Raw genomic sequence first — 27,582 nt, 5'->3', positions numbered from 1 at the left:
AGCCAATTAGTGTTGCCTACGTGGGACTCACATCACATCCGAGGTTAGCACCTGAAAATCTCACTTAGTTGAAATCATCCTTGGAACGACTTAGAAGCCTGGAGCTATGGTATGATCATAGTTTGTTCAGGTGACTTTCAGGTTCATTGGTGGGCTTGATTTAGGAACCCCGGACCCCACGTGAACAATACTTATATGTCTTTAAACACCTGAGTTACTCTCAGTGGGGAGAGATCCTCACCCAGTGAAAGGCAAGCAACTGGGGGGTGGCAGTTCCATTGCTCCCATCTCATGCTCACGTGAGGGCTCCACCCATGGAAAGGAGTGGCAGTGGGTGACATAGGCTGCTGCTAGTACCTAAAGTGTGGTCGATGGACTAGCAGCCATCACACCGGTGGCCTGGGAGCTTTTTAGAAAATGCGAGACTCAGGCCCTGCTTCAATCCTACAGAATCTGAATCTGCATTTTTAATAAGCTTGCCAGGTGGCTTGTTTTCACTTTAATGGTTGAGAAGCAGTGGTCTATATGGTATTAAAATATACTTTTAGAATTGAGAAGAGCTAGCCTATGTATTTAAATGGTTCCCTCTCACTCACTCTCTCTTTTGCTGACTGCATATGTAAGTATATGGATAAGTTTGTTACCCTTGTTTGCTTAACTGTGATAGGAATGTAGTTTGTGTAGGTGAGAAGCATGTGGACCTTATTGTGAAGCAGAATTGCTAAAGGTAGGGGTGAGGTTTAGGAGTGAAGGTTGTGCCGTGTGCATGTGTGTGTGTCTGGTACATGATCTCTTATAAGTTCTAAACGATGAACCTACTGTATATGGTTCTTTCCCTGTCATTCCCTTTCTCCCCCAGCGAATGTGTGTGAAAACCCACTTCTACCAATTGTTAGAAATAAGGTCATAGAGGAATCACCTGACTTCTTTGGCTTACACAAAGGCCTGCAGCTTCACAGGCACGGAACAAGATTGTAAACGAGCCAATGACTGTGGAGGAGCTTCATAAGCAGGGACCTCCTGTACCATTATAGGTTGTCATTTGTGATCACCGTACCCGTGAAGAATCAAACAGCTCACCAGTTTTTCTCTGCAGCGCAAATGTCCTGCCTGGGCTGCTCCCTGCTGGTGAAGACTTTAAATTGATTTTGCTGTGGATCCGGTTAAGAAAGGAGAGCCTGGCTAGCATTGAAGACCTCTGACGTCTGTTCCCTGTCCCTCGTCCCTGTGAAAGGAACCCTGGAGCAGTAGTTACCAAAATTTCAGCTAGTCAGAATCACCTAGGAAGTATATAACATTTTTCCAGGGATCCTCTTTCCAGAGGCTTTGATGATTCCCCGGATAGAGTGAGGTCTGGGCATCTGCATTTGAATAAACCTGTCCCAGTCTGGAGAAGCACTGGTCTGTGGCATGTTGCTCAAAGTGTGATTCTAGGACAATCTCTCGAATCCCTGACTGATGTAAACGTGGCTACAGTAGAAGTATAGTGAGTGAAATGACAAAGGGGCCAGTGCGTAAGGGCAGGACACATGGGGACCCCTGGGTGCAGATCTGGGCCCACCTTTTTCAAATGAACTTGGTGAAAGTCCAAAGGAAGCAAGACCTGCACAGTGTGGGGACTCAGCTACGTCAGGTAAGGGAGGGGGGAAGCGACTGAAAGAGGAAATGTTTGATTTGTTCAAGGTCATGCTCTGAAATTTATCAATAAAACTCAGAAAAAGAACAAGACAGAGCCACCTATCTGTAAAACAGATCCGTTAGACTAGGAAGCCAAAAATCATAATGATAAAAAGAATGGAGTATGTGACTTTATTTTTTAAATTTTTATTTATTTATTTATTTTTAAAGGGCCAGAATTTTAATTTCTTCTTCTTCTTTTTTTTTTTAATTGGGGAAGGGGAACAGGACTTTATTGGGGAACAGTGTGCACTTCCAGGACTTTTCTCCAAGTCAAGTTGTTGTCCTTTCAGTCTTAGTTGTGGAGGGTTCTGTTCAGCTTCAAGTTGTTGTTCTTTCAGTCTTAGTTGTGGAGGGTGCAGCTCAGCTCCAGGTCCAGTTGCCGTTGCTAGATTGCAGGGGGCACAGCCCACCATCCCTTGCGGGAGTCGAACCAGCAACCTTGTGGTTAAGAGGACATGCTCCAACCAACTGAGCCATCCGGGAGCTCAGCGGCAGCTCAGCTCAAGGTGCTGTGTTCAATCTTAGTTGCAGGGGGCGCTGCCCACCATCCCTTGCGGGAGTCGAGGAATCGAACTGGCAGCCTTGTGGTTGAGAGCCCACTGGCCCATGTGGGAATCGAACCGGCAGCCTTCGGAGTTAGGAGCACAGAGCTCTAACCGCCTGAGCCACCAGGCTGGCCCGTGACTTTATTTTTTGTTCCTAAGTAAATAGCTTTCGAAACTCAAGTCCATCGGGGATGCCAGTCAGTGAGGTGCGCGAGAGAGAAATGCCGTGAGGGTGCTCTTGGTCAGAGGCAACCAAATGGAATCTTCTGATTATCTCTGAGGACAGGCAAGTCTGGTTTTACTTGGATGCGTTTCCTTATAGGCTTTTTAGTTGGAACTGAGATTTTGTCTCTCTCAGGCCTGCCAGGCACATTCTGCTCACTTGAGCACCTTTTCCTCCAGCCCCCACATTCCAGGTGCATGGAAAGTGCCTAAAACAGGCAGAACCAGGACTGAGACATTCACGCACATATGTGTACAAGCTCTGTACAAGTAAAAGACACTTTCAATCCTGCTTTTACTCTGAACAGCTATTCTGTGAGGTAAGCCTTTTTATTATCCCCATTGGGTAATAATACTAACTAATAATTTTTTTTTTTTTTTTTTTTTTTTTTACATAGGAGTAAATATGCCTAAGAGAATACAGCTTGACGCTGACAGAGCCAGGATTCAAACTGAGGACTCTGACGATCCAATTTGGTGCTGAGAGGTAAGAGCATCAAATGAGGAGCAAGATGTTTGCTGCCCTATTGGCCAATGCTTATGTTCCTGGTTTTTTCGGTGTAGACCAGTACAGGGACAGGGTGGGAGTCAGATTGGAAGCGTGTGTCCCTCCATGAATCTGTGTTACCCTCTGTCACCTGCTCCTGACTGGTCTGTGTGGGCAGCAGAGCGAGGAGGCGGCTCCCTAAGTGGCTGGTTCCATACAGAGGCCAGAGTCCAGAAGGAGATGCATGACCAGGGAGAGGACAGTATGGAAACCATGTCTCCAGGTGAACACATTAACAGAAGACAACGCAGAGTTTCATGAGCTCGGTCCACAGAGCCCGTCCAGGGTTGTCCCCAGCTCCAGGTGGAGCTCTGTGTGGGGCCCCAGGAGACCACAGTGGGCGGGGAGACGCCTGTTGCAGAAAATATAATATGACTTCATTGGCTTCCTTTCCCTTCCAAGACACTGTGGACGTCTTGCTTAGGAACTAGTGTTGCCTTTGCAATGTAGCAGCCTAAGGACACACCCAGGCCTCCTTCCTCTGTTTACCTGGGCACACCAAACTAAGTCACGAATCGCTCCTCCTTCTCATCTCCCTCTCGTTCTTCTTCATGTATTTATGTATTTATAAGGACACATTCACACAAAACTTATTATTGTTAAAACCTTCAGATAATACAGAGAACATTAAATGAAGAGACAGTTCCTTTCCCCCACCCGCTCCCTTACCCCATCACTTACCTGGCTACAGTAGGACAGGGATGCCGTCTGCTCTGCCCTCTGCTGATGCCCTCACCCAGCCCAGTGCTGGCAGCGCAGAGAGGGCTCCCATTTTGTGGACTGAATAAATGGGTCGCCATCATCAGGCTGATATGATCCTTTTTCTGTACATTCAAAGGCATCCACATAGTTTACTTTTGTCCATAAATGTGATGCGTACATAGTGTATGTACTGTATGCAAATTTCTTTAATTTTTGCTTCATAATATGTCTTAGAGCTCTCTCCTTGCTCTATATGGAGACCAGCTTCATTCTTTTTCACTGCTGACTAAATACACCATCATTACTTGACCCCTCCCATGTTGATGGGCGTTTAAGTTGCTTCCATTTCTCACTATTTCCAGCCATGCTGCTTGCCCAGGCCTCTTGTTGCCCAGGTGAGAGGAAAGAGCGGAGGTGGACTCGCTGGGTGGATGGAAGGGTTCCTTCTTCCCATCCCATTCACTGGGTCAGATGCTGGAAACCTCAATTTCTCTGAAAGATAAGCTGGGCTGGAGACATTCCTTTCCCTGGGAGTGGTGGGGAGTGTCAGTCCTGGGCTTGCCTCCTGTACTTGGCAAACACAGACACACACAGACACACACACACACACACACACACACACACACACACACACACACACTATCCCAGGCTCTCATTAGGGAGTTTCATTGTGGAACGTGAGCTGATTAGTGGAAACGTGTTTTGAGAAGCACGTGGAACTGAGCTTCCTGAGGTTTGACTTCTAATAGAGGCTCTGCCACAAAATTGCCTAAAGTGTAGCACAGAGGACTTCGTCTTTCTGAGCCTGTTTCTTTACCTTTGAATGGGTCGGGAGGAGAGCGATGTGTGAGGAGTGGACACATCACTTGTTTAAGGACACTTTTACTGCTCACCTTCCCAGCTGCGGCTTCGGCTGCCCGCTCCTGTCCCCAGGTTTGCTGTGGGAGCCAAGAAGTGGGAGACCGACATTTTGGAGAGAACAGTGAGCCTTCCCGGGTGAGGTCAGAGCCAGCAGCTTGGTGATTTCTGCCCCGGTCGGCGGGCAGGTCAGCAGCCCTGCCTTCTCCCCTGGAGTTGCTGGGCCAGTTCCTCAGCGGCCCTTGGCGAGGGCGCGTTTCCCGTCCCTTGCCGAGAAAAGTCTGGAGAACACCTCGCTCGAGGCCTGGTCCTCTGTACCTTCTCATGGCTGCCAGGCGATAGGGCCGCAGATGCTAGATGGTCCTTCTGACAGAGAGAGCGTCAGGCACTGACCCGAGTGGTGGGGACCATGGGCCTGGAGTCACCCTGCCCGGGCTGGACTCTCCTGTGCGCTGTCAGCTGAGTGGGTGGGGCAAGTCACTCACATTTAGTTTCCGTATCTTTAAACTGGGGATAATGTTAGTTTAGCTCTTATGTGGTGTTGTAAGGATTAAATGAAGTTCTTTTACTTTTGTTTTTATTTTGTTAACATAAAATTTATTTTAGAGATATACATATTATAAAAAGAAGACTCATTGTGAAAATGTAACACTTGGAATAAAGCATTAGTTATTAAAAGTCAAAGGATGGCATCTGGGAGTCTTGAGGTAGATGGTAGAGCAGAAAATAGGGTGAGAATAAGAGCCTCTTGGACTAGGGTGGTAGGGGAGTCTCCAGAAAGTAACCTTACCTGCCGGGCGGGTCTTTGCTAACTGGACAAACTTCATTCTGAAAGTTCCACATGAGTAGGAATCTCAGCCTGTTTCACTCATTGTTCTAACGCTAGTGTCTGGAATAGTGTCAAACACCAAGTCAGTGTTTATAGCAATATTTGCTTTTGTTGTTGTTTCCCTGTCCTTATGCTTTTCCCACTTTTTAAATTACTTTTATTTTCAGTTTTATTGAGATATAATTGACATACAACGTTGTATTAGTTTAAGGTGTATAACATAATTATTTGATACATGTATACATTGGAAAATGATTACCACAATAAGTAGTTAACAGCTATCACCTGACATAGTTGCAACATTTTTTACTAGTGATGAGAACTTTCACGTATACAATGGTATTGTTAACTATAGTCACCACGCTGCATATTACATTCCTAAGACGTAATTCATCTTAACTGGAAGTTTGCACCTTTTGACTACATTCATCCATTTAGCCCACCGCCATCCCCCACCACCGGCAACCACCAATCTGTGCTATCTGTTCTTTGTTTCTGTGAGGTTTTTTTCTTGTTTTTTAGATCCCACATATAAGTGAGATGACATGGTATTTGTCTTTCGCTGTCTGACTTATTTCACTTAGCAAAATGCCCTTGAAGTCCATCCATGTTGTCACAAGTGGCAGGATTTCCTTCTTTATTATGACTATATCATATTCCATTGTATATACGTTCCACAACTTTATTCACTCATCTGTCAGTGGACCCTGAGTTGTTTCCATGTCTTGGCTATTGTAAGTAATGCTGCAATGAACATGGGAGACAGTGATTTTGTTTACTTTAGCTATATACCCAAAAGTGGAATTGCTGGGTCATAAGGTAGTTCTAGTTTTAGTTTTTTGAGGAACCTCCATACTGTGTTCCATAGTGGCTGCACCAGTTTACATTCTCACTTACAGTGCACAAGGGCTCCCTTTTTGCCACATCCTCTCTAACACCTGTTTCTTGCCTTTTTGCTGACAGCCATTCTGACAGGTGTGAGGTGGTCTCGTGGTTTTGATTTGCGTTTCCCTGGTGACTAGTGATGTTGAGCACCTTTCACCTTTCACATTGGCCCAGTTTTCTTTGGAAAAATGTCTATTCAGTTCTTCTGCATGTTTTTAAAATTGGATTTTTTTTTTTACTATTGAGCTTTTTATATATTTTGCCTGATATCAACCCCTTATCAGATGCATGATTTACAAACATTTTCTCCCATGCCATAGGTTGCCTTTCATTTTGTTGATGGTGAAGTTTTTTTCATTGAGTGTATAATTAGGGCTCAATAAGTGGTGTATGATTAATGTTCAGAACAGAGCACAGCCCTGTTCTAGACCAATAGGTGGTCACTTAATGTTTGATGAGTAAATGACAAGTGCACGAATGAAGCGGAACTGAGGACCCATGTTCTAGTTCCGCTTCTGCCTCTCATTTCCCTTAACAGCAAGCCCACAGCCCCTCCAACTTCACTGGCTCCACTGGCTCCTCCACTTGTCTCCGCTTTCCTATCCTCGCATTTGTACTAGTGACCTTTCCTCCAGCTGGAATGCTCTTCTCACATTTCTGCTGTCAAAATTCCATCTTTCAACATGCAAAGTCCAGGCCACCTCCTCCATGGAGCTTTCTGTGTTTCCCCACTTGGAAGTGCTTCTTCCTTCTCTTATTTCCAACGTATTTCTCTATTGATGATCCCCAAATGTATATTATCAGTCCAAATATTATGAAATCCAAGCTAGTAGATCCAACTCGGTGCTTAATATCTCCATTTGGATGTCTGATAGACCATATTTAACATGAGTTCACCACCCACCCACCCACCCACCCACTCAGCTAAGTTAGCTTCACTTGTAGGCTCTCTCTTCTTAGCTAAAGGCAACTTCATCTTATCAGGGGCTCAGGTCCAAACATTAGTCACCCTCGATGCTTCCCTTCCTCTTATCTCCTACACTCAATGCATCCAGAGTCCCATAGTCTCTAGCTGGACATACCAGAACCAGAACACTTCTCACCATCTCCTCTGCTAACACCGTGGGCCAAGTCAGGCCAATGGCCTCCACCCTTGCCTTTCCCTCACCCACAGACCATTTCTACAGAGCAGCCAGAGTGGTTCTTTGTAAAATATAGGTCAATCATATCGATCTTCTGGTAAACATCCTGCAGGGGCCCCACATTTCACTTAGAGGAAAAGCCAATGTTCTCCAAAGGGTGTACCAGTCTTTACAAAACCACACACCTCTCTGACCTCATCTCTCAGCACTCTCTCCATCCTGGACATTCTCCTTTGTTCCTCCAGATGCGCGCTCCAGCCTTGTCCACCCTGCTCTCTTCCTCAGGACACTTGCTGCAGGAGTCTCCAAACATGCTCCTCTGCCTTTTGGCTTGTAGTTGGGTCCGTTGATGGCAGGCACTGGTACAGGATGGAGAGATGGAGCTGAGGGAGGCTGGGGTACTTGGTCCTCTGTTGTCGTCTCCGCTAAGCCTGACTATTCATGACTGTGTTCCTTCACCCAAGACCCCTTCTCCTGTCAGCAGACCTTCAGCCAGCTCTCTCCAGGTTCCAGCAATCCTGCCCTCTGCTGGGCCCTGCTGGCCTAGGAGTGCTAAGGACATCCAGCCATTGCTGACTCGCCAGGGCCTGTGCTTGTGGGGTTCCCTTAACTCTGTCCACAGCTTTATGTAGTATCTTTAGTTAACACGCTTCAATGTCTCCTTTTTTAAGGTGCTCTCTGCTTCCTGCCCAACCTTCATCGATCTCTCACCCTGGCTCATTCTGTTCAAGCAACACTTCCCACTCTAGCCTTCCTGTAGCATGCTGGGCACACTCCTGCTTCAGGGCCTTTGCGCTGGCTCTTCCGTTTTCCCAGCATGCCCTTCTCCTGGATGTCCGTGGATCCCTCCCTCCTGTCCTTAAGTCTTGCTCAGTTGTCACCTTCTCAGTGACCACATCTCTCTCTGCCCTAATAAAAATTACACCCCGGCAGTTGCAATCTTTTTTTTTTAAATAGTACTTATTATCTTTATCCTTTTACTGGACTGTAATAGCCTCGAGGACAAAGATTTCCTCTGTTTTTTCACTGATGAACCTCTACTCCCTAGAATAATGACTGGCCTATGGTAGGTGATAAGTGTACGTTGAATGAGTAAAAGTGTGAATATATCCCCCTTTGTTCTTATCTGTCAATGGATCCCACCATGTTTTCCCTTGAAATGTGTAACCCCACTGCTTATCTTATTATTCCAAGTAAACTGTGAGCTCTGCAGGAGGAGGACTTAGCGTTTATACCTGCAGTTGCAAAGCAGAGGCCTTTGGGCTGCACTTGGCCTGGAGGCAAGTTGGTTTGCACTGAAGTCGTGGCCGACACTGGGTGTCAGACAGTTTTTTGATTTACCTGTCCAGCCTTGAAAAATGAGGATGTCTCACTCGAAGGGGTGGATGTCTGTTTTCGTGCCACATCAGACGGTCTGGTCATGCTTTACATCTCATTCTCCAACCCCCGAGCAGGGCAGGGCCTTCCTCCTTAGGCCGGGCTTGTCCTCCCCTGGGCATCAGCGCTGTACCTCTTCCTGTTGTTTCCCCTGACACCCGCGAAAGCAAGTGAAAGCGGGTGTTACCCAGCCAACTCCGCCTCGTTACTCACCTGCTTGGCCCTTGTTGACTTAGGACTTTGCGACCCCTGATGTTAAGTATGTACCAGGGAAGCAATAAATGTTTGATGATGATGATGATGATGATGGTGATGATGATACTGATGATGGAGAAATAAGGCTCGCATTTCTGCTGCTTCTTCTAGCCTTTTCTCTTGTAACTTCAGCTGGTTGGTGCCTGCTCCGGACACTCCTAACCACTGTGTTGAGGCTGATGCCCAGACCATTCTCAACACTGGAGAGGTCCTTCCAGAATATAAATGGAATCAGGCTGCTGCCCTCCTTGAAATGCTCATAGGCTTCTGGGTGGCTCTGAGGATCAAGGTCAGTCTCCAAGCAGCCGGAAACACAGGCCTTGTGTTTCGTGACCCCGCCCTGACTTCTCTTGGCCTTCATCTGCGCATTCTCCCCAAGGGAGGCTCAAGGCTTGCTGAGGCTTCTATTTTGGGACAGATTGATTTAGAAAACTCTTTCTGCCACTGAGTGGAAATCTTTGTTCCTGTAACACCCACCATGGATTAGGCTCCCAGAAAGCACAAAGTAAATCTCTCACTCTCATGAGAGCCTTTAAACACTTAACTGTGACTAATCCCTCCGAGTTTTTTCTCATGTTTGCTAAACGTCCTCTGTTAACTTTGATATTCCTTCATTACTGACTTGCTCTACTATGTTATTAGTTGCCCCTTCCAGACATTTATTGGGTTCTAGTCAATAAATGTCTATTTTAATATCTGTCCCCTAGAGCTGAATGTGTGGTCCCATCAGCCGGTTCAGAGTACAACAGGATTTGCCATCTTGTTTTCTTACTCAGTAGTTCTCCCTGTGGGGTCTAAATTGCATTGGTGTGCAGTAGCCTCTCTTACGGAATATTCATGCTTGAAACTTGAGGCTCCTAATACTCTGACATGTTTCTTTTAGGTGTTTTTTTTAGCCATTTTCCCTACTTGTACTTGTATCGTAGTATTTTTGAGTGTCTTTTGAGTTAAGATTTTTGTATTTATTTCATTTGCTTATCTTCCTGTGACATTTCCTTCAAGCTTTTTGAGATCATGGTGAATTCTGATTCTGTTTTTTCATGTGTCCTCTATCCTCCCTCACCAATAACTTTGATTAGTTTGTGTCCAGGACTCCCTCACCAAGTCCCCTAAACGTCTCTCAAGACTCTTCACTTTGCTCTCCCTGCACGACCACAGCTTGTTTGAGCTGCCTTCATGGAATCTTAGCTGGTCCTACATCTATTCCTGTCCCCTCCAGTTTTTTCACTACACCAAAGCCAGGCTAATCTCTGCAAAACAGAGAAATCATTCACAACATCCCATTGCCTAAACCCATTCAACATTTCTATTGCTTATAGCCCCTGTGTACTCCACCAGCTTCATACATCCTCATTCATTCATTCATTCATTCATTCATTCATTCATTCATTCACTATTTCTCAGTACCTACTATGTGCTAGGCACAGTTCTAGGCACTGGGGATACAGCTGTGAGCAAACGCCTAAGAAATTCTGTGTCCTCATGGAGCTTCCATTCTAGCATATGAACGCAGCTCCTCATGGCTTCTTGCACCCTCTGCTCGTTGGCCTTTCATTCCCTTACACTAGTCACTGTCCCTCCTGGCACAGGACCGCTGAGGGGCACGCTGGGCCCTCTCTCTGGAATTCTTTTTCCTCCTTTCTTTGTCCATATAACTCCGATTTATCTTTCAGAGATTAGCTTAAGTGTCACTTCTATAGGGAAGCCTTTCCTAATTTCCCTGCCGAGAGGAAACTCCTCTTTTATATGCTCTTGTAGCATTTACCTTCCTCCCTGGCGCAGCCCTTATTGCACAGTCATTTGTAGGACACTTTAATTGTGGGTTCTGTGAGGGCAGCAGCTCTGTTTGCACCCAGTCTTACTAGTGCTCAGTACAGAGTAGGTACTCATTCAATATTATTTAAAGGACTGAATTTGAGACTTCATCCAAGACTTTAATAAATTTTGACCTGAAATGGAATGAATGCTGAGACTGAGAAGTTGCTCAGAAAATCGCATCCAAGGAAGCACTAAGTAACTTATTAGTGGTCATTATCAGTCATAAATCTGTCTAACCTTATTTGCATTCAGTCCATAGTTTTTCCATCTCATTGGCGAGATCTCATGGGAGGCTTTTCTAGGGAGGCTCACTATATCAACTGCATTTCCCTGCTCTGCTGACCGTCCCAAATGGAAAAGAGGCTGGTGTGTGCGACCGTTTTTGTGTATGCTTGTAGCCTTATACCTGGTCCTGCACCTTCTCACCTGTAGGACCAAACTGGAATGAAGCTCCTCTGAGTCTTCTTTCTGAGTAGACCCCACCCTTGGGCTCTGTCCGGGGTCCACTTAGTCCAGTTTTAGCAAGAATCCTGCTGAGTCAGTTTAGCAAAAAGCCCCCACAGTATCTGATCACCCTTCCTATCAGATCCAATTCTTCCTAGCGGACTCTTGCTTGCCTTCAGCAAGAATCCTCTTGAGCAGGTCTAGCAACCATCCCTGAAGTTTCCTCTTAGCAATTTTCCATTTGCTGACCCCCATTCTGCGCCTTCAATAAAGCTCCACTCATCCTGGTTATATTCAGAGTTGAGCCTGCTCTCTCTCCCCTATTGCAAAACCCCACTGCAGTCCTATTTGAATAAAATCTTCTTGATAAGGTTTAACAAGTATCATGAATAATTTTTGTTTAAAAAATAATCAAGTCTAAAGACCTCTGACTTCTCATCACAAATCGTGGGGGCCAGAAGACTGTAAAACCACACTTTAATTAAAAGGGAGAGATTGTCAGAGTTGATTTTTAAAATAGTGAGACCCAATGATACACTATTCCCTAGATATATACTTTAAATATTAAGATAGGTTAATATTTTTCAAATGGATTGAAAAAGATGTGAAAACGAATGACAAGAAGCCTGCAGTGGCTACAACAGCACACAGAAGACATACAGTCATTCCTGGGTGTGCTGAATAATAGAGATTTAAAATACACAAAGAAGAAATTGAGAAACTGAGAGAATTAAAGGGAGAAACAGAAATTCTATAATCCCAGCTGGGGATTTTAACATCTCTCAGCAATTAAAAGAACAAAAAAATCACACACAACTGAAAGAACAGAAAAAGTCAGTATAAATAAAGATGATCTGAAGACTCTCAATCATCTTGACGTAATTGATATTTATCGAACATGATGTCCTATAATTATGGCCATTTTTTCTCTGCATGCGGTACATTTACCAAGCTAGACCAAATGTGTGGAAGAATATGACCCATGCGCAAACTCATACCTCATCTGCCATCTGCTGTCTAGATACCACATCCAAATACATCTTTGTAAGGACATTAACTTTATGTCTATGACAAATGACTATGACATTTACTTGGTTACAAATCTTCCATCATGCTCCTCACTCATTAACTAACCTTGTAGTTAAATTAACTACACAGTTAATTTAAATCTCTGACCACAAAAATGCTTCCTAATCTGGCTGCCATTTTTTCACCACGGCCCATCGTCATGACTCACAATATTATACTCCATATGGTTTCGGGGCGCCATAGTGGACATGGACTCTGTATGATTTGCCAAACATACATTGCATGTTTGACTGCCAAGGCTTCATCCATTTCTTTCCCACTGCTTTCTATGCCCCATCCCTACCTCCCACATCTTCAGTATCTCCTGAATCTTCCTAGGTTCAGCTCAGCTATGTTTTCCTTCGTGGTGTATATCCTCTGATTGCTAAGGCTGAGGATCTCTCTCTCTCTTTCTCTCTCTCTCTCTCCTCCTCTCTCCTGAGCCCCACTGAATTGGGTTCCTGTGTCACCTATGACATGCTGGTTCTGTTAGGTGATTGTTGATGAAATGATCTGGCCTTGAGGAGAAAGGACATTTGGACTATGGCTAGTTACAGTCAAACGCAGAAGTTTGGGCAAGCATGGAGCAGGCAGGCAGAGACAGCCACTTCCCAGCTCAGCCAATCCGTGGGATTTGACATGGAGGAATTAATCTGGCTCTAAAAATCGCAAGAATTAAATTCCTGAAGAGGATGTGGAGAGTTGGCTTTTGAAAGATCTTGAATTGCCTGTAAATAAACCTAAAGTAAATGTTAACCATTCCTCTGAACTGCCATGTGAAAATGTGGCTTCTTGTCTCCAAGGAGACCCTTCTTTATTAGCTAACCAGACAAAACTGGTAAACAATTATTGATCACTTACTAAATGCAAGGCACTGAGGTAGATGTACAATTGATGGATTTTAAAAAATAAGAGCAAAGAAGCAGTTCAAACTATAAAAATCCCAGAGACCCTATGCCACAGCTCTGGGAAGGAGAGAGGGAATTTATCTGCTCCCAGCAGGCTCTGGCTGCAGGTTTATCCAGAGGGGTGTTGGGGCACATGCTGTATACACAGCACAGAACGGCTATTGTGGGAAGTGGTTCTCCTACCTTCTCCAGGTAGCCTAGTTAATTTATCCCATTTTAGCGGGCTTGGTTGTAGGGGATACGCTCTTACCCTGAAGGCCATCAGCCCCTGTATTGCAGGAGTGGCATGAGACCTTCTCCTGTTTCCACAGTGTCACCTGAGGGACCCAATGCACCAGATGGCACACTCAGTAGGAAAGAGGAAAGTGAGCCAGGAGACAGGCAGCGAAGAGGAGAGGAGAGAACTGGCTCATTGCATCCCCACAAAGCGCCCTCTAGATTACAGACATCCCTGAAACAGCGATCAGGAAAACCCCACCAACAACCTGGACACCCGCCCCAGCCAGCGTGCGGAAGGCCTGGGAATCATTCCTGTGTGCTATGCCGCTGTGTGGCCACTGGGTGTCACTCTTAGCCTATGTTTGTTTGGTGTCAGGTTTCTGAAGATGGTCCAGCACTTGCTGAAGTCTCCATCCTCTTCCCACCGGTTCCCTCCCTGTCTGAAGGCTTTACTGACTCCAGAGGCAGTATACTGAGAATGAAATTACCCCAGACGCGGACTTCTGACCTGCACATGGGAAAGTAGCCCGTTTGTCATGGAAGCAAACAGAGGCCAGCATCAGTCACTAATTGTACAGCAGCAGCGCGAAAACAAGCTCTTAAAACATAGAAATATTTCATTGATTTTGTCATTCAGCATTGTTATTTCCTTCTTTTTATATTCTTTGTTTTTTATTTTTTCAATTTAGGTTCTTATATTTTTATTTAATTATTTCATTCTGTAAAACTGAACAGTTAGATGAAATAGAAATTAAATCCAGAAAGGATTAGGAGAAAGACCTGAACAGATAAAATCTTTAAAGAAATAGAAATTATGTTTGTAAAAATATGTTATTTTTATTTAGCTTTTTCAGAACTTGGTGTGCTTTTTGAAAAATGTGAATATTCGTATCTTCAATTCTGGAATATTCTCAGTCATATTTCCTGTGAATATTGACTCTCAGTCTCTCCTCCTGGAAGTTCATATTAGATTACTTGGGCATCTCATTCTATCCTGCATCGTGGTTGGTTAATTCTTGTTTCTCTCTGCTGCATTCTGGGTGATTTCTGCACATGTGTGTTCAGGTTCACTGTCTTTCCCTCTGCTATGTTGACTCTTTAGTTTATCCTTCCCAGTGATCCTTAATTGCAGTTGCCTTGTTTTTAGGAGTTTTATTTGGTTATTTATCAAATTTATCTGTTCCTTTCCCCATAATGCACTATTCCTTCATTATGGTTCCTAATTTTTTAATTCTTTTCAATCACTTCACCTTGCTTATTCTAGTTCTCCTTCATTTCCAGTTCTTTTATTTCCCATGATCGCAATGCTCATTCACTGGCTGGTTGCATCTGCTGGTTTTTGCTTTCGGTAATTCTTTTCATTGTGTGATCTGTATCTTTTTAACTATAAACTACTCTGAACTACGCTTCAATATAAAAAATAAATGAGCTTCTCATGAAGTGTACACTGTTAAATTATCCGTATAGAGTAGTTTTTGCAATTGTTTGTTGTCTTTCTAGAGAATTAGTATCACAAACTCCCCTGGCTGGGATTCCCGCAGAGTGCATGGTCAGTGCAGGTCCTATATTGTCTCACGGGGCTGGCCTGGGTGTTTGACAGACAAATGTGTAGCTTCTTCAGGGTGTCCTTGGAAGGTGGAATGAAGTGTTCTAATTCCTTTTTGCTAGAATGGCAGCACTTCCAGGCTTCAAGCTTTATGCAGGGATCAGCTTTTCAGCTCTATTTCCCATAGGCCCTTCCCTCTAGTAAGAGAGGTGGGGTGAGCATTAGAGGACCAGCCCCAGCTCCAAGGACCAATGTTTTGGCTGAGTTCACGGCACCTGCTCCCATTCTCCCATAGAACTTTGATCTCTGTGCTTGTTTCTGGACCCCAGGGATTTCCCTTTCTTTCTTTAAAGCTATTAGGTTGGTGCAAAAGTAATTGTGGTTTAGAAGGTTAAAAATAATTGCAAAAACCCAATTACTTTTGCACCAACCTAATAAACATATATTAATATATTTCCCTTTGTCACATTCTTATCCCACCTTGTTTTTGAGTAATTCAGTTTATCTTCTGGTTTTCTGATCAGAGAATTTTCAAACAGGGTCATCTGAGCTGTAGGAGAGAAGGATAAGTGAGAAGGCTACTGATACCTTCCCCGCTCTACAGCCTGCCCTCTACCCTGCTTTAAACGTGGGAGCTCTTGTGTCCTGCTCTGTAACAGCCTAGCTGTGTGGCAAGGACTTCATCATTTGGTGCCTCAGTTTCTCCATCTGTGAAAAGGGAATAATAATAGTGCTGCCTCCCAGGACTGTTCTGAGGATTAAATGAGATAACATACAGAAAACACTCGGTCAGTGCCTGGTTCACAATAAGGGCTCAGTAAGTGACCTTTGTTGTTAATTACTGAGCTCCAAGTTAAAATTCTTTAAAAAAACAAAATGGTTCAGTTCTGGGGCTAAAGACTATCTAGATACATTCTAGATGTGATACTTTCTAAAAGAACTTCTAGTTTGAAAATTCTTTACTCCCATGTCAACTCTACGGTAGGAAAGTTAGTTTCAGCCAAGCTTGGGTGGGCATAAAGATCTCTGTTGTTTGTGATCGTTTTCTTCCAGCCCTGACATTCCTTCAACCCCACTTCCCACTCCTTAGCAATTCTATTCTTTTCTCAATGATTCAATGAACTTGTTGTCGGTTGTACAAGCTTCCTTCTGACTAGAGTCAGACTTGCTTCATGATTTCTCAACATTGTGTCACCTCTTCTTAGATTTTTGTCTAAATCACCTAACTATAAAGCAATTTTACTGGATGGTCCTTTCCTTCCTAACCTTTACATTTATGGTAACCTCTCCTACATTTCTCTTGAAGTTGGGAATCATGTTGTCTCAAGGAAAGGATGCGGTGAAGGGAAGGGCCTTGCTTTGTTTAAGGAGAGAAGGTACTGTGGGGAGGGGCATTTTCATCTCTTCTTAATTCAACCCAGGTCTGCACCGATGAGCAAGTGACAGCTCGTCTTACTTGGGAGCATGGCTACATTATGAACCAATGAGATTCAGCCATGAGCAATGAGGGTTGATGGTCTCCTACCACGTCCTAGGGTGCAGTGCAGAAAGTGGCAGGCAGGTCTAAGGCCTTGCGCTGATGCTGTCTGTTCCTAGGACCTTCTAAAGGCTTGTAAGGATCTGAATGAAAGTATTTTCAAAGCAGCATGAAATTCATACACGAAGGCAACAGGGTCTTGAATCCTTTTCCTTTATTCCGGGCTGAGATTAATTTTCTTCTCTCTGACCAAACATTTTTCCCAAACAGTTGTGTGAACTGTTTAATGACACACTCCCAGTACCTCCCAGCACCTCACAACTAACAAAATTCTCCCAGGGATACTGTGTTTCCCTGAAAATAAGACCTAGCCAGACAATGAGCTCTAATGCATCTTTTGGAGCAAAAATTAATATAAAACCCGGTCTTATATAAGACCCGGTCTTATTGTACAGTAAGACCGGGTCTTATATTAATTTTTGCTCCAAAAGACGTATTAGAGCTGATTGTCCAGCTGGGTCTTATTTTCAGGGAGACACAGTAGTTCTGATTTTTCCCCTGGCAATCATTCTGGAAAGCCTACCAGGCAGGGTTCCATTCCCATTTGATAGCTGATGAGCTCCACCCTTGGACCAGCTGCTCAGCCTCTCAGCCTCACATGGAGGCAGGGGCAGCCTCAGGCTTGGAGGTGGGGCCCTCATCTCTCTTTGTCTAAAATTCTTTCCACCTACACCAGCTGGATGCTGATGAATTAGGTTCTTAGGGGAGACCATTGAACCCTGGGCCATTTAAAAGCCCCAGATAACTTCTATTGGGAAAACGATCTTCCTTTCCCTGCGCCATTATAGGACACGATGAAAAGGGTGAGAGAAATAAAATGCTGCACCCCTGAGAATGCCCACAACAGTTGGTGGCCACCGGGAAGGTGCAAGAGGCAGCCTGGGGGGCGGGGGATTTTCTGTGGGGTTCAGCTGGAAAAGTAGTCAGAAGAGAAAGAGCTCCTTTCAAGGGAATGGACTGGAGACCTGGGGAGCAGAGGACCTCTTTGTTTACAAGTTGGTTTTGAACTTCGCTTAGATTCCAGGAAGGGAGATTAAGAACGCTCACCCAGAAACAGGAAGCATTTTCTAGATATTGGAAAACCACATGGTGACAGCTTTGGGCCACACTTGTTCTGCCTTTATCAAGGGGAACGAGGAAAGGTTTCTAGGCCAACTTCCCCTGTGGCTGTAACCTCACCTGTCCCAGGCTGCCGGGGCTGCCCTCACTAGGGCTCTCTTCTCCCCCAAAGCCCCCATCTTTCTAACTTGAAGATCCAGCTACCCGTCAAGTGAAACGGGCCAAGTCAGAATTGTCATTCTCACAATGTGTGGCAATTCTGGTGCCGAGAGTGAAGCAGTGAGTAAATTAATATGTGTATAGAGGTCTGACAATTCAGTTCGTGAACTTGTTGCAGCGATGTTGCTAACCTTTTTTGATATCACAGGGATTATTCATTATGAATTTGTACCAATGGGACAAACAGTCAACCAAGCTTACTATTTGGAAGTGCTGAAAAGGCTGCATAAAGAGTTAGATGACCTGAACTTTTCGCCAACAATTTGTGGCTCTTGAATCAGACAATGCACCAGCTCACACGGCACTGTCTGTGAGGGAGTTTTTAGCCAGTAAACAAATAAGTGTATTGGAACACCTTCCCTACTCACCTGATCTGACCCCCAGTGACTTCTTTCTTTACCGAAAGATAAAGGAAATATTGAAAGGAAGACAATTTGATGACCTTCAGGTCTTCAAGGGTAATATGACGACAGCTCTGATGGCCATTCCAGAAAGAGTTCCAAAATCACTTTGAAGGGTGGACTAGGTGCTGGCATCGGTGCATAGCTTTCCAAGAGGAGTACTTCAAAAGTGACTGCAGTGATATTCAGCCATGAGGTATGTAGCACTTTTCCTAGGATGAGTCTGCGACCTTAATTGTCTGACCTCATATTCTGCTCTAGCTCATGTTGCTGTGACACAGAGCTCTCTCCTGGGCTTAGCTTGATTTAATAGTTTCTTTTCCCCGATGACTGAGAAACAAGGCATACGTGGTGAGTGTTGTAGAGGCTGCCGAGATTCCCACCTACCATGACTTGCCCACTCCTTCCCCCTCCTGGAAGCTTTCAGGTGGGCAGCTCTCAGCTGAGTCTTTTTCTGGGGCTTGCCTGTACCTGCAGCGTGCCATCCCCAAGTCATGCTTCCTCTGGGCCACACTGCCCTCATGGCTGCTCATTACAGGGAAGCAACCAGTCCAGTGACGGGTTGTTACCTGTTGCCCCTGTGCCAGGGCACCTCTGAAGGGCCATGCCTACTGCCGAGCCCCCTGGGAACCAGCTGAGGACTCTCTTGGGTCTGCCTTGCATCCCACTCCTCCCTCTGCCCAGTCCTATTTCCCTCATCCCCACCCCAATGGATCCTGTGAGCGTGTCTCCGTAAGCTTCCTGCCTACCAATCTTCATCTCAGAGTCTGCTTCTCGGGAACTGACCCACTATCGCAGGCTTTCTAAATTTGGGAAGAAATCTGAAACATGAATGGGAAAGATCAATGTTCAGATTGATTTCATCTGCTTGGAATGTAGAGCCCAGTCTGAGAGGATAAAGCTTTTTGGATCAATGTAAACTTGGATTATATAGCTTAAAAAATTCATTTGTACAAATACAAGATGTAAGATAGTTTGGCAGGCATTTATTTGAAAAAGAACTAAGGGATTCCTTAATTTTGTAGTTCATTCATTCATTCATTCATTCACGTAGGAGTACCTATTGTACATCAGGCATTGTCCCACCCCTTGGGGGGCGGGGGCAGCAGAAACATGAGGAGGAAGATGATAAACAGCCAGACTATGATGGCTGTGAACTAAATAAAGAGGGGGCAGAAACAGGGAATAAAAGGGGCACCTCTCAGCATAGGTGACATTGAAAGTAAGACTGATGAGAGATCTGCACAGTTTTCTTGTACAGAAGCTGGGGTACAGTCAGAAATAAGGGACTCAGAGGTCTGCAGAGTCACTGATCCCATCCCATGCTAACTGGAGGCCTCCAGACATTGAAGGAACGGCTGCCGGGAGAATCGTTGGCGGCCTCAGTGCTCAAAGTGTAGTTCAAGGACAAGCACGCAGGCACCCCCAGCAGGCTCCCGTGGGAGCCTCTTACCCCTCCCCCTAGACCCAGGTTAGGATCTGCGTTTTACTGGTCCCAGGTGTATTTGTTTCCTATGGCTGCTGTAACCAATTACAAATTTACTGGCTTCAAACAACACACATTTGCTATTTTATACTTCTGGAAGTCAGTGGCTCTTACTGGGCTGTGATCAAAGTGTCGGTTGGCAGAGCTGTGTTCCTTTTGGAAATTCTAGGGGAGAATCCATTCATTCCTTGATTTTTCTGGCTTTTAGAGGCTTCCCAAATGGCTTGGCTCATGGTGCCTTCTCCCATCTAAAGCCAACATTGTAGTAGTAGCATTTTCAAATTTCTGTCTCTGATTCTGACCTCTGCTTCTAGTTCTGTCATCACATCTTCTGACTCAGACCCTCCTGCCTCCCACTTGTAAGGGCACTTGTGATTATATCTAGATAATCCCAACAATCTCCCCTTCTCAAATTCCTTAACTGAATTATATCAAGAGTCCCTTTAGCATGTAAAGTAACATATTCACAGGTTCTGGGGGTTAGCACATACTTGGGGGGCCATATTCTGCCTACCACACCAGATAATTCCCATGCATATTACAGTTTGAGAAGCCGTGGCCCACTGTATGTAAATGGTTTTTCTTTTCTACTTTCCCTGGATGCTCATGTCCTGTTGAAACCTCTAAAATTAAGTGCCTATATGATAAACTTGTTTTGCTCATTTGCTTGACACCTGCACATATGTGGTTCTGTGTAGGTTGAAATAATTCTGATCTTTATTATTAGACAGATATTGCTCGAGGGAGACGTTGGGGTACTGTGTTTATGTATCTATTTCATGTCCTCTTGGATGTCTTAAGTGGTGAAAGTTACTGTGTGTGCCGGTACAGGCTGGAACGTTTGTGAAAATCCATCTCTGCCAATTACTGGCAATAAGACCTTAGGGAAGTCGCTTGATTTCTCTCAGCCAACCCTTCATCCCTTACAAAATGGTGGGTACAACGCCTCTGTCATGGATATGGGGTGAAGATGTCGTGGGATGAAGGATTTTATCAACAGGGAACGCCTGTCAAATAATAAGTTGTTATTTGGTTATTTGTGGATGCTGAACCTTGAGGAATGAAAGGGATCCTCAGATTCCTTTCACTGAGAAAGCTTGAGTGTCCCTGCGTGTGCTTCCCCCTTGTGGTTAAGGCTTTTAATTAACGGTATGGATCAGAAGATTTAAGAAATGAGAGCTGGGCGAATGGACCCCTGAAATCTACACCTGGGCCTGTCCCTCATCCTTGCGAAGGAAACCACTGTGACATTACTTGCTGAAATCTGGATGCACATTAGAATCATGTAGAAAGGGTCTAAAAGAAGACCTCCAAGGATTCTGCCTCCAGAGATTCTGATTCACTGGGCCTGGGCAAGATCTAGGTATCTGAATTTTGATAAATCTCTCTAGGTGAATAGAATGTGAGCTATCTCCTGACTCCTCAGGCTGATGTAAGCTTGGGATCCATTAGCAGAAATACAGTAAGTAGAACAAAGGAGGGGACAGTGCCTCAGAGCTGTGAACAAATTGCACAGCTGTATTGGACAGTTGGATGCAGGTCTGGGTACCTCACTTCCAGAGGAACTTGGACAAAGTCTTCACAGGAGCAAGACACAAATGGTGTGGGGACTCAACATTTCATTACATAAGGAAGAGGGGGAAGCATTGAAGGGGATATGGCTCACTTGCTCAAGGTCGTCCAGTGACATTTAACAATGAAAATACCTAGGAAAGAAAAGAGAGAGAGAGACACAAAACATTTCTTTTTGCTTTAAACAGATTTGTTAGATCACAAAGTCAAATACCATAACGATGAAAACAGTTGAGCACACGATTTTATCTTTCTTTCTTGAGTAAACAGCTTGTAAAACTCATGTCTTTGAAACTGTTGGCCAGTCGAGGAGTAAGGACAGAAATGCAGTTAGGGCGGCCTAGGCGGGATGCCTTGGCCTGAGGTGACCTAAAGGGTTCTTGCTGACTATCTCCGAGGACAGGAGGGTCTGGTTTTTCTTGGATGCATTTCCTTGTAGGCTTTCTGGTTGGAACTGCGATTTTGTCTCTGTCACAGCCAACAGGCACATTCTGTTCGCCTAGGATGCCCCTTCCTCCTCAGAATTCTGCAAGCTTCAGATGCACGGAGAAGACTAGTGGAACAGTGATAGCACGTGCACGCATGTGCACACACATTTGCAAGATTTACACAAGTGAAAAACTAACACCTATAAAAACTTGTTAAATCCTCACAACCATTTTGTGACATAGAACTTTTTTGTTATCTTCATTTAATAATGATAATTATTATTGTTATTTACTAAAGAGGAAATAGGTGAAAAAGTATACAATTTGAGAATGGCAGAGCCAAGGTTTGAACTCTGATCTTCTGACCACAAATCTATGCCCCAATAGACCACTGAGAGGCAGAGACATATCAGAGTGGTGGTAAGATTTCTGTTACCCTCTTAGCCAATAGCTTCTGATCCTTTTGCCCAGAGAAAAAGACAAGCCCAAGGATTGGGAAGTGCTGGGGTAGGGAAGGGTGTGTCCTCTGGTGTAATCCAGGTGAACAACTGTGCAAGCCCTTGTTTAGACTGAGCAGAGATGCAGCGTTTTCGAGAAGAGAAGAGGCTTTCTCTGCTACCTTTTTCCCCCCAAAATAAGACCTACCTGGACCATCAGCTCTAATGAGTCTTTTGGAGCAAAAATTAATATAAGACCCGGTCTTATTTTAATATAATAAAAATTAGGTATCTGAATTTTGATACTTAATTATATTATTATATTTTAATATAATAAAAATAAGACTGGGTCTTATATAATATAATATAATATAGTATAGTATAGTATAGTATAGTATAGTATAGTATAATATAATATAATATTATAATACCTGGTATAATATAATATAATATAATATAATATAATATAATATAATTCTGGGTCTTATATTAATTTTTGCTCCAAAAGACGCATTAGAGCTGATGGTCCGGTTAGGTCTTATTTTCAGGGAAACACGGTATTACCCAGGATTCCCAGCAAGAGTGAAGGCCCTCTAAACAGGTCACTGGTCAGATGGAGACACTTGAGCAGGGGAGGAGAGAAGCAGCCTCTTTCAGCTCTAGGCAGTGCCCTCTGAGGGAGGGCCGTCAAACACTGTGGGAGCTGTGGGACCTTCTGTTACTGGAGTACACCTTCTTCCTTCTCAGATACTGGGGACATTGTGTCTGACCTTCTCCAGCTGGTAATAGCACGAGAGCTCATCCTGCACGTTAGGCCAAGAGTAACAGCTTGAAAGGCGCCCGTGGCAACCTCCCACCGGATTCCGACATGTTGTGTTTACATGTACATTTCCCCTCCTTTTTATCTTCTTCCACTTTCTTCCCTTTGTTCACGTATTTTTGTATTTATTATGACACCATCATTAAACGTTCTGGGTGAACAACTTGTCATAACACATAAGCACATATAATAAAAAGACGCCATGTCCCTTTTCCCCTTACCCTGCTCCTACACCATCTCTTACCTGTGTCGGCTCTGCCCTCTGCTGATGCCCTCACCCAGCCCAGTGCTGGCAGCGCAGAGAGGGCTCCCATTTTGTGGAGCGAATAAATGGGTCTCCATCATCAGGCTGATATGATCCTTTTTCTGTACATTCAAAGGCATCCACATAGTTTACTTTTGTCCATAAATGTGATGCGTACATAGTGTATGTACTGTATGCAAATTTCTTTAATTTTGCTTCATAATATGCCTTAGAGCTCTCTCCTGGCTCTGTATGGAGACCAGCTTCACTCTTTTTCACTGCTGACTAAATACACCATCATTACTTGACCCCTCCCATGTTGATGGGCATTTAAGTTGCTTCCATTTCTCACTATTTCCAGCCATGCTGCTTGCCCAGGCCTCTTGTTGCCCAGGTGAGAGGAAAGAGCAGAGGTGGACTCGCTGGGTGGATGGAAGGGTTCCTCCTTCCCATCCCATTCACTGGGTCAGATGCTGGAAACCTCAATTTCTCTGAAAGATAAGCTGGGCTGGGAGACATTCCTTTCCCTGGGAGTGGTGGGGAGTGTCAGTCCTGGGCTTGCCTCCTGTACTTGGCAAAGACACACACACACACACACACACACACACACACACACACACACACACACACTATCCCAGGCTCTCACTAGGGAGTTTCATTGTGGAACGTGAGCTGATTAGTGGAAGCGTGTTTTGAGAAGCACGTGGAACTGAGCTTCCTGAGGTTTGACTTCTAATAGACGCTTTGCCACAAAATTGCCTAAAATTGTAGCACAGAGGACTTCGTCTTTCTGAGCCTGTTTCTTTACCTTTAAATGGGTCGGGAGGAGAGCGATGTGTGAGGAGTGGACACATCACTTGTTTAAGGACACTTTTACTGCTCACCTTCCCAGCTGAGGCTTCGGCTGCTTGCTGTTGTCCCCAGGTTTGCTGTGGGAGCCAAGAAGTGGGAGACTGACATTTTTTTTTTTTTTTTTAATTTATTGGGGTGACAATTGTTAGTAAAATTACATAGATTTCAGGTGTACAATTCTGTATTACATCATCTATAAATCCCATTGTGTGTTCATCACCCAGAGTCAGTTCTCCTTCCATCACCATATATTCGATTCCCCTTACCCTCATCTCCCACCCCCCACCCCCCACCCCCCTTACCCTCTGGCAACCACTAAACTATTGGGAGACCGACATTTTGGAGAGAACAGTGAGAGTTCCTGGGTGAGGTCAGAGCCAGCAGCTTGGTGATTTCTGCCCCAGTCTGCGGCAACTTCTCCCCTGTTGCTGCTGGGCCAGTTCCTCAGCGGCCCTTGGCAAGGGCACATTTCCCGTCCCTTGCAGAGAAAAATCTGGAGAACACCTCACTCGAGGTCTGGTCCTCTGCACCTTCTCATGGCTGCCAGGCAATAGGGCCGCAGGTGCTGGATGGTCCTCCTGACAGAGAGAGCGTCAGGCACTGACCCGAGTGGTGGGGACCATGGCCCTGGAGTCACCCTGCCCGGGCTGGAACCCGGACTCTCCTGTGCGCTGTCAGCTGAGTGAGTGGGGCAAGTCACTCACATTTAGTTTCCGTATCTTTAAGTAGGTGGGTGAAGATTAAATGTACACTTTTCACATGAGCACATAATCAAAGCTCAGTAAACATTTATTGTTATTTTATTATAAATGCTTGAGGGAAAAAATGGACAAATGATGAATGAACCAGAAATTAAGAGGCTTACATTTCTGCTACTGGTTCCATTAAACATAATTCCTACAGCTCATTCAGATGCAATGACTGTGCCCTACACTTGTTTACAGTGTAATCCTAGCACTTTTGCTAATGGCTTTTCCTCGATCTGGGATGTTCTTCCCAGCCTATTTCTGCCTGTCAAAAGTGCTTCAAGGCCCCTCGTCACATGCCACCTCCTCCATGAAGCTCTCTTTGCTTTTCCTCTTGGGATGTGCTCGCTTTCTCCTCATGGCTGCGATATTAGCTCTATCTACTGATGATTCACAAGTTAACGTTTCCAGCAGAAGGTGAATAAGTGATGCGTTGTTCTTATCTTTCACGGCGTCTGCATTTGTTTCCTAGGTCTGCCCTTCCAAAGTCCTATCAATGGTGTGGCTTGAAACAACAGAAATTTATTGTGTCATAATTTTGGAGGCTAGAAGTCCAAAATCAAGGTGTCTTCCTGGCGACGGTGCCTCTGACATCTGTAAGGGGAACCCTTCGCTGTGTCTCCCTAGTTTCCGGTGGTTTGCAGGCAGTTCTGCCCGTCCTTGGCTGGCTGGCAGGTACCTCTCTCTACTCTTTCCCTTCATTGTCACATGGCTTCTCTAGGTCTCTATTTCTTCACACGGTGGTTTTTTGTTTGTTTGTTTGTTTGTTTGTTTTAATAAGAACACAAGGTCTGTTGTTTAGGGGCCAACCCTACTCCAGTATGAACTCATCTTAACTTAAATAATTATATCTACAACAATCCTATTTCCAAATAAAGTCACATTCTGAGATACTGTGGGTTAAGTCTTCAATGTATCATTTTTGGGGGCCACAATTTTACCCGTAACATAGTCTTTCAGTTTTTCCCTTGAATTATAGTACCCAAGCATATCTTATATCCCAATTAGATTATAAAATTTCCAAGAAAACAATTTAATTGTATATCTGAAGGGGCAATCCCGCCGCTTTTTGGCTGGATTTGGTCAGCAGGCATGTTTTTCTGCCCTGGAGCATTGTCCCACAAAGTGCTTGGGAAGATTTCCTGAATTAGTTTGTAAATAGTTAAAAGTTGGGAAACTTCAGCTGGAAATCTGGATGTCTGGTTTCCATGACAACTCCGAATGTCTGGTCAGCTCTCCAGGGGACATTACACCAAGTTCCTCATTGCCTGAAGCCTAGCAGGGCTTCTCCTTAGACTGGACAGTGCCTTCCTTGTACCACATATATAGCCTTTCGGTTCTGTCTCTCTGGAGAACGTTGACTAATACACTCTTCATTGAAATACATATATATCTAATACCTAAGCCTTTCTTACCACCTCCACCGCTACCACTCTGGTTCAAGCCGTTATCATCTCTCTCCTGGATGTTACAATGGCTGCATTCCTGAAATGCCAGCTGACCCTTTAAAACCATAAGTCAGTCATGTGACTCCTCTCTTTAGCATCCTTCATTGGCACCCATCTCACTGAGAGTAAAAGATGACGTCCTTACGTGGCTTTCAAGGTTGTACACAATCTGACCTCCTGCTGCTTTCTCTGATCGCATCGCTCCGCACTGGACTCCAAGCACACATGCTTTTCCTTTCATGTGCCATGCATGTTCCAGCCTCAGGGCTTTTGCACCTACTGCTTGTCTCTTGTCCAGAAAGCTCTCTGTTCTGGCTAATTCATCTGAACTACCCGGAAGCAGAACAGCACTGGTTTCTTGCATCTCAGAAGAGATGACTTTATCCAGTATGGACCATTCATTTCAGATTTGCCAAAATGTGTGTCTCAACCAACTGCCTCAGGGTGTCATCTATGACCTTCCATTGATTGGTCTTGATCATTTACAGTGTCTGATCTCTGTTGCTGCACCTGTAAAATAGTGGTGTGCAGGCAAGTCAGGGATGAATGGTAAATCTGAGCATTTGTTGTCGTGTTGTCGCAAGGTACACCATGGTTTCTCTACACTGTCTGATTCTCACGTACCTCCCAAAGTTTTGAGTGGCTGCTTTCTAAAGATAACCTTCCCCTTTTATCTTGGGCCCAAGAAAACATCTTAATTCATACTTAAAACACTGTGCTTTGGTGAAGGAAAAGGCAGGGGACATGTTATGGGAAGTGCATACTTTAAACATCCTCCTTGGTGGCACTGCGATCAGAGAGAGTCTGTGCCCCCGGTGTCCCCTGCCCCTGCTCCAGCCCGATCCTTCCTCACTGTGCTCATGGAAAGAGCCCGTAATCAGAAAAGTGAAGCTCCTGGGCTGTGGCATCAACTAGACCTGGTGCAAGTCCTGAATCTGACATTTGTAGATGGTAGGTCCTTAGACACATTACACAACCCTCTTCATTAATTTTCTCACTTACAAAATAGAGATGATAATGCCTATATTCTGGGATTTAAATGAAGTCATGGGTAAAGAGTGCCTGGCCTGTAGTAAACATTCCGTAACTGGGAATCAAGATGAGTCAGGTTTGAAACTGAAGACAGACCTCAGAGACATGGTTGAGATGCTGTCACCTGGGGCTGAGCTGATGAGGTGTGTGGTGGATGCTCCTGACCAGCCCAGTGAGACTGACCCTGAGCCATCCTTTGCACTGTCACCCCAGTGCTGCTCCCAGCATTTCAACTTCACTAGGCCACTTCCCTCCT

General features: G+C 44.8%; 1 protein-coding gene across 1 annotated transcript in view; it reads left to right on the top strand.

The window, feature by feature from the left end:
- SH3TC2 (SH3 domain and tetratricopeptide repeats 2) overlaps positions 1–27,582 on the top strand; it is a 108,203-nt gene that overhangs the window by 23,007 nt on the left and 57,614 nt on the right. The window contains exon 2 of the mRNA XM_019734346.3: positions 2,846–2,934. The gene's annotated coding sequence lies outside the window, so the exon portion shown is untranslated. The remainder of the gene's footprint in view (positions 1–2,845; positions 2,935–27,582) is intronic.

The sequence above is a fragment of the Rhinolophus sinicus genome, chromosome 5 (genome assembly GCF_057876585.1).
Source record: "Rhinolophus sinicus isolate RSI-liver-muscle chromosome 5, RSI-T2T, whole genome shotgun sequence".
NCBI classification, from domain to species: Eukaryota; Metazoa; Chordata; class Mammalia; order Chiroptera; family Rhinolophidae; genus Rhinolophus; species Rhinolophus sinicus.
This window is presented reverse-complemented; position numbering and strand designations above follow the sequence as displayed.